The sequence below is a fragment of the Montipora capricornis genome, chromosome 6, assembly GCF_036669925.1.
Source record: "Montipora capricornis isolate CH-2021 chromosome 6, ASM3666992v2, whole genome shotgun sequence".
Taxonomy (NCBI): Eukaryota; Metazoa; Cnidaria; class Anthozoa; order Scleractinia; family Acroporidae; genus Montipora; species Montipora capricornis.
The window spans coordinates 74652677-74659822 of NC_090888.1; positions in this window are offsets into that span (position 1 = coordinate 74652677).

Consider the following 7146-nt stretch of genomic DNA (forward strand, 5'->3'; position numbering starts at 1 on the left):
TGTTGCATTTCGTCTTGCACGCTTTCTGCCATGTTGCAAATCTCTATACCCCCAGTTTCCAGACCTCCCTCGGTCGGCGCCATTTTGGAGAAGGGTCTATTAGGTCATCATTACCAGTCTCTCACATTTTGATCGCGTTTTCAAAATGGCGGAAATTGCTGATGAACCTGATGAACTATTGGATAGTTCCAAAAAGGCAGCTACTGCATATAATGCTGAGCACTGCGTTCAGCTGGCTGGACTTAAGCTGTGAGTATTGAAGCTGTGAAAATAAAATTTATTTCTGTGTTGTTAAGGTCCACACATGTTTTAAGTAAAAAGTAAATTATTCGCCGATCAAATCGAAACTTCAACACTCCCCACCAACCACCCCCCACCCACGTCCTGGGCAAACCTCGGGAATTTGACTATCTTCTGTGCCCGGGGAGTGGGGAATTCGACCGGAAGAGGGGGCCATAAGAGTCAGGTTTCAAATGATATTTTTTCGGGCGCCGAATTCGCTAAATGCCATGAAATACGTGTTTGAACGAGATGGAAGAATTTAAAGAAAGAGATATAGCATTTGTGAGTGATTGGCTTACAAAGAAGGTCTTCAAAAGTCGGGGACATATAGACAAATTTTTTTGCATCAATCTTCAGATTTTCGGTGTTTTGAGGTTGGGAAATCTGAAATTTGGTCAACTGTAGCAGTATCCCAGTGCCGCACTAGACATGATTGTGCACACAACAGCGCTGAAAAACTCATAAAAGAGCATTGTCTTCCCCTGGAAACGTCACGAAATCGTTCGTGACCTTGATGAATATTTCCAGCGATTGATGGTATTGCATTCGACATGATAGATCAGTTCAAAAAGAGCTATAAAAACTTACCCGCTGGTCGGCTATTGAACTCTCAAGCTCTTGAATAGATCGCGGGCTGCGCACGCACAATTCAACAGCTACCGCCGCTGATATAATTATACTGCATCCTCAAAATCATCGTCACCGAACGACAGTCACATTCAACAGATGTGTTTAACGCTTAACAATTTCCATGTTACCGTGCGTCTGTTCAGTAATAGATCACAGATGACGTCAAAATGTGGTAAGAACCAAAAAGGTGGAACACGAGGCGATAGCCGAGCGTGTCACTCATGTTCTTATCACATTTTTACGTCATCTGTGATCTATTACTGAACGACAATATGGAATCTATTTGTTTTATATAATAAAAAATTAAACTTTATTCGCATAAAAGCTCATGGTGACGTCAATCGTGCGTCCGTCCTCTAATAGATCATAGGCAATAACCAATCAAAATGCGAGAATAACTGCGATATAGACTCGGTTTATTATATAAATATATCTAGATAGCCCAGGCCCCAAAGGGAAAGTCGAGAATAGTGTTGCTGCTCGCTAATGCTCGCAGAAATAGTTAAAGTTACACTGTATTGCAGGGTTTTTTCTAATAGCTGCAGAACTTATAAATTTATTCATCAAGAACGACAATTCAAATAAGACTGTTATAGAAAAATTCATAATGTAAACAAAAATAAACAACAAGGAAGTCGAACTATTTAAGCTCAAACTATTTCACAAATGAGAGCGAATAATTATTGTTATCTTAGTAAACTTTTCTGCACGATTCCTGCAGCCAGCACTGTCAATTTTTGCTCGAAAGTTTGGTCAATTATAAATATTTTGAGGAAGAGCCGATACAACGTAGATTTGATTTTAGTGGTGCACTATATTTCGGCTGACCAAACCAGCCTTCTTCAGGTAGAATGAGAGTTTACATTGGATTAGCAGAGGGGCATTCTGTCTGCACGCGCGACTTTGAGATCTTTTATGAGCATATCCGCTAGGCCCCCATTACCAGCAGCCAAAATAATGGCGGTTTCCGTGGCGAAAAGTTTCGAGTTCGTGTCGTTATCTGTGTCGTTTATCTTCCTTGCCTTACGTGTAGACGGTGTCAAAGGACCGAGAAACGGTTGGACTGTTTATGGCAAAAAGTCACAGCAAAGTACTTTCGAACAATAAGGGGAAACCAACTTGTCACGGAGTCAGTAGGCTTATTTAGGGACCTTAAGAACTACGACGGCGACGTCGACGAAAACGTCACCTCAAAATAGAACTTTGCTCTATTGTAAGTCTTTCGCGATTATTCCATCTCGTTCACGTCGCACAATGTGGGCGAAGGATCCTAAAAATAAATTGGTACGAGCGGTTTCATACTGAAAATAGAGAATGAGAGATTCTCTGTTGCATGCTCACTTTGTCGTCAAAACCCAAAATTTCGTCATTTCACGTCGTCGTCACGCAGACAACCGCAAAAATATGAGCTAAAATCCGTGACGCACGTGCAGCACGATTATTTATGCTCTTTTAACCAATGATATTATTGTTTTGTGGCGTTTTCGTCAACCTCGTGGTCGTAGATCTTAAGCTCCCTATTAACAACAGAACGGGAACGCCGGGTGGCGACGTCGCGCGCAGCAAAACTACCAATGAGAATTTAGAATAGAGAAAAAAAGAGTGGAGTCTGCTCCATTCTGAATTAATATTTTTTTCTGCGCGCGCCATCGCCACTAGTACTGACGTTGCCGTTCTGTTGCTAAATAAGCCTAGTAATCTTCATAAGACTTTAAAACTTTAAGCCTTGTAAAGATTACTGACTCCGTGAATAACTAATAACTATTCGCGAAAGTTGCAGAATTCGAAGGGCTCTTCAAACACACATAAGCAGACTGGACAGACATTTTACCGCGTTAGTTTTGATTCCAACCCGCGTGTTTACCTCTCACTGTATTCTCCTCTGTTCTGTTGGGCGTTCATGTTTGACATGTGTTAAAATATCAACAATTTCAGCTCCATTATGAAAATGAATGTTCACACCCAAAGTTTACGATAGCTTGCATTTTTTTGGTTTCAAGTTTGTTGGCATGAACGTGAACGAATGGAGCGACGGGCCGAAAACAGCAGCTTTGGCCAAATTATGGTCTGAGTAAACAGCCAGAAAATAGAGAGTTGATAATTTTACCACGGGAAAAATTTTTAGAAATTGTGGAACGTTTGAAGCTTCTGACAGAGATTAAGTCAGGTTATCACGTGTATTCGTTCATGCATACCATTAAAAGTCTTCTTCTTGGTTTCGTGTATTGCATGGAGCACCTAGCATTTGAAAATTACTTATCTTACATGGTGTTAGCTTCAGGGAACTAGAGAAAAATAGCTAGTTAAGGTTTTGAGTTTAAGCACATCCAAAATCCCTAGGGAGCTAAATTTGTGAACCGGAAATAAGTAACCACTGTCTAAGGGCATAGCAAGGTCTATGATTCTCATGTTGTACTTGAACAAGCTGCCATCGTGAACCTTGTACACCTCTCTCAATCTGTAAGAATGATCTCATCACCTACAAGCAAATTTAGTTCCCCCTTCTCTGTGTTCATTTCCAAAGAATCAGACCATTCAAGTTGAAAATTGATGACAAAATGACAACAGGAAATTAGTAAGTTCTCACTACACCAGGTCTAGGGAACAAAGCGATGTTAAGAGTGACACACCAAAGAGTATTCCTTTTTTAATTAATATCAAGCCCCAAGCTTTTTAAAGCCGTTTACAAGTATGGAATTAAAATATAATTTAATTTGTTAGTCCTTCGGAAGTATAAGATATGAGGAAATGGTCAACAACTGTATTCACAATAAATAGATATCAAAAACTTAATGATCAGGAGTGTTTTTCTTCATATCAACTTGATGATCACCTTACATCTCATTATGTAGGATGTGACTCCACCTAGTGAAATCTTAAGTGTACATTGAATTTATAAGCAACAAAGAATCCCATTTGTATGTGCCTGACGAATTCAACACATTTGTCAATTTTACTGCAAACAAATGAATTATCTATGATTGTTTAAGATTCAATCATAATCCAGAACTTCAAGAGCTTCAAATATGGCTGTTTCACATAACAACTCTGCCCGTTTATCTTCATTCACTACTGGTTCTCAAGGTAACACCTTTCCTCATAACCCCTAAGCCATCACTTCTGTCCATTGTTCCAATTGTTGAGCCACTGCACATCTCTCTAAACAGCAGAGAACATGCTGTCAGTTCTATTCATCCTAATTTTTAATTCTCTACATGAAACACTTTTTCCAAAGCAAGATGACTGATACGTTTATACTAGAACTTGTTTATGGATGCTGGACACTTTTCAAGAAAGGCTGTGACGAGGAAATTCTTCAAAGACATGCAATAAAGCACTCTTTTCATTCTTCTTGATAACTACATCCCCCTTGTCCTTTCAATTAACAGCCTAACCTTCAAACTAAATAATAATTTGCAGAGTACTTCTGATCATGGCTCAGAACACATGGCTGAACAGAAGCACTACTGGTGTGGATAAACATGTGTTCTCACTGGGGGAACACTCACCTCTACTTATAACCTCATATGTAACTATATCACAGTGACAGCTGTATTTTATGAATATGCGATGGAAAACACTCGCAGTAATCATTTTTTATGTGCACCCTCAGACAAACCATGTTGTGGGTCTTATAAAATCTTAATGATTAACAAACTGTGCTCTGTACATGTGTGCTATGGCATACTTTTCTCTACAAAATAAATCACAAAACCAAGCCCCAACTGAATAAAGGGCCTTTGCAGCATTTCAGGCCTTATTTTATTTTACTCGAGGTTTTCATAAACTTAAGCATGCAGCCTGCAAATCCAAGGCAAATTGAAAACTTTTTTTTGCCAGTAGTTCCCTTGGATGGACTACCAAAATATCAAGGAATTGAAGGGACACGAATTCCCATTTTTTATTGTTTTGATTGCTCCTCATTTAGTCAATTTAAACACGAGATTAAAAACAAAACATTAAGGGTCCGTGCACATTTAGGCCAATTCAATTTTCCATTTTTTCCACAATAATTGAAAAATAATATTTTGTGTGCGTTTAAGGGTTTGTCGTTTATTTTTAAACTGGCAATATAAAGTAAAATGGACCAAACAACGGAGATTTGCACCGATTTTTCTTTTTTCTCTTTTCAACTCGTTGAATTGTTTTATTTTTCCAATTTTTTGGAGAAAATGAAAAAATGAAAAAATGACTGTGTTGTCTTTATTGTTGCATTATTCTATATTTAGACGTAAAATAGAACAAGGAAAAAACAGGCTTTAGCGTCCATCGATTTCTCATTTTTTCATTGTTTTGAGATCAAATTTTAACGACGGAAAAAATGACTTGGATTTCACACCTTCCCAATATGCAAGACAAAAGTATTCTCAAGGGGAAAACTTCCCCAGCCCGGGCTGAAACGAGACAACAGTCATGGATGTTCATCTGTACGGGTCCGAAAATGATCCCAGAATTGCAAACGATCCCCAAACTGTACCGCAAATGATCCCGAAAAAAGTGACGAATGGCGTGGAGGGTGGAATGATCTGGCTAGAGAATTAATGTCAAGAGCGCTTATTTTTATTAAAATCACTTTAATTCATGGATTATTATAGTTTTCCAGAAAGACTGAATTTTGTTTCTTACCACGCTGTTATAAATTTGCCACATTTAATTATCGGATACAATCATCAAAAACTAACTTTGACGCAATTCTTAACTGATTGATACCAGGGGCCCGTTTCTCGAACCCTGCGTGTGTTTGCCAGAGTTGTTTGAATATCCCGACTTCTTGTTTTCGTTTCGTGCTTTTGCAGTTACTGGTCACGCGTGACTGACACCAGAATTTATTTGAAATTTTAACTCATGCATGCTCAAAACGAAATGTCCATGAATCAAGGCCGCTGGCAGACCCGAAAGAGACTCCGCTCGCAGGGTTCAAGAAATGGGCCCCTGGTCACAATCAGTTAAGAATTGCGTCCGATTTAGTTTGTGATGATTGTATCCGATGATTAAATGTGGCAAATTTATAACAGCGTGGTAAAAAACAAAATTCAGTCTTTCTGGAAAACTGTAATGAGGCAGAAACCTGTTGTGAGCCATGATCTAAAGCGGTTTTAATAAAAATAAGGGCTCTTCACATTAATTCTCTAGTCAGACTATTCCACCCTCCATGCCATTCCTTACTTTTTTTCGGGATCATTTGCGGTCCTGGTATCATTTGCGGTATAGTTTGGGGATCGCGTGCGGTTCTGAGATCATTTGCGGACCCGTGCAGATGAACATCCATGACTATCGTCTCGTTTTAGCCCAGGCGGGACAAGTATTCGCTCGAGAATACTTTTGTCTTTCATATTGGGAAGGGATGAAATCCAAGTCATTTTTTTCCGTCAAGATTTGATCCCAAAACAATGAATAAATGAGAAATCGATGAACGGTAAAGCCTGTTTTTTCCTTGTTCTGTTCTTACGTCTAAATATAGAATAATGCAACAATAAAGACAACAAAGTCATTTTTTCATTTTTCCATTTTTTCCAAAAAATTGGAAAAATGGAAAAATAAAACAACTCAACGAGGCTATCCCATTATTTTAATTTTCTATTTTTTGTAGAAAACAGAAAAATTACAAAAAAATGTCCAAAAGGCTGTTTTGTGTAATCAATTTTGCCTTGGATTTGCAGGTTGCATGCTTTTAAATTAATTTATGAAAACCTCGAATAAAATAAAATAAGGCCCGAAATGCTGCAAAGGCCCTTTATTCAGTTGGGCTTGGTTTTGTGATTTATTTTGTAGAGAAAAGTATGCCATAGCACACATGTACAGAGCACAGTTTGTTAATCATTATGATTTTATAAGACCCACTACATGGTTTGTCTGAGGGTGCACATAAAAAATGATTACTGCAAGTGTTTTCCATCGCATATTAATAAAATACAGCAGTCACTGTGATATAGTTACATATGAGGTTATAAGTAGAGGTGAGTGTTCCCCCAGTGAGAGCACATGTTTTTCCACACCAGTAGTGCTTCTGTTCAGCCATGTATTCTGAGCCATGATCAGAAGTACTCTGCAAATTATTATTTAGTTTGAAGGTTAGGCTGTTAATTGAAAGGACAAGAAGAATGTACTTTAAAATGTCCAAAAAGGCTGTTTTGGGTAATAAAATCATATTTTCAAAACTTTGAATAAAGTTGAAAAGAGGAAAAAGAAAAATCGGTGCAAATTTCCGTTGTTTGGTCCAAGTTACGTTACATT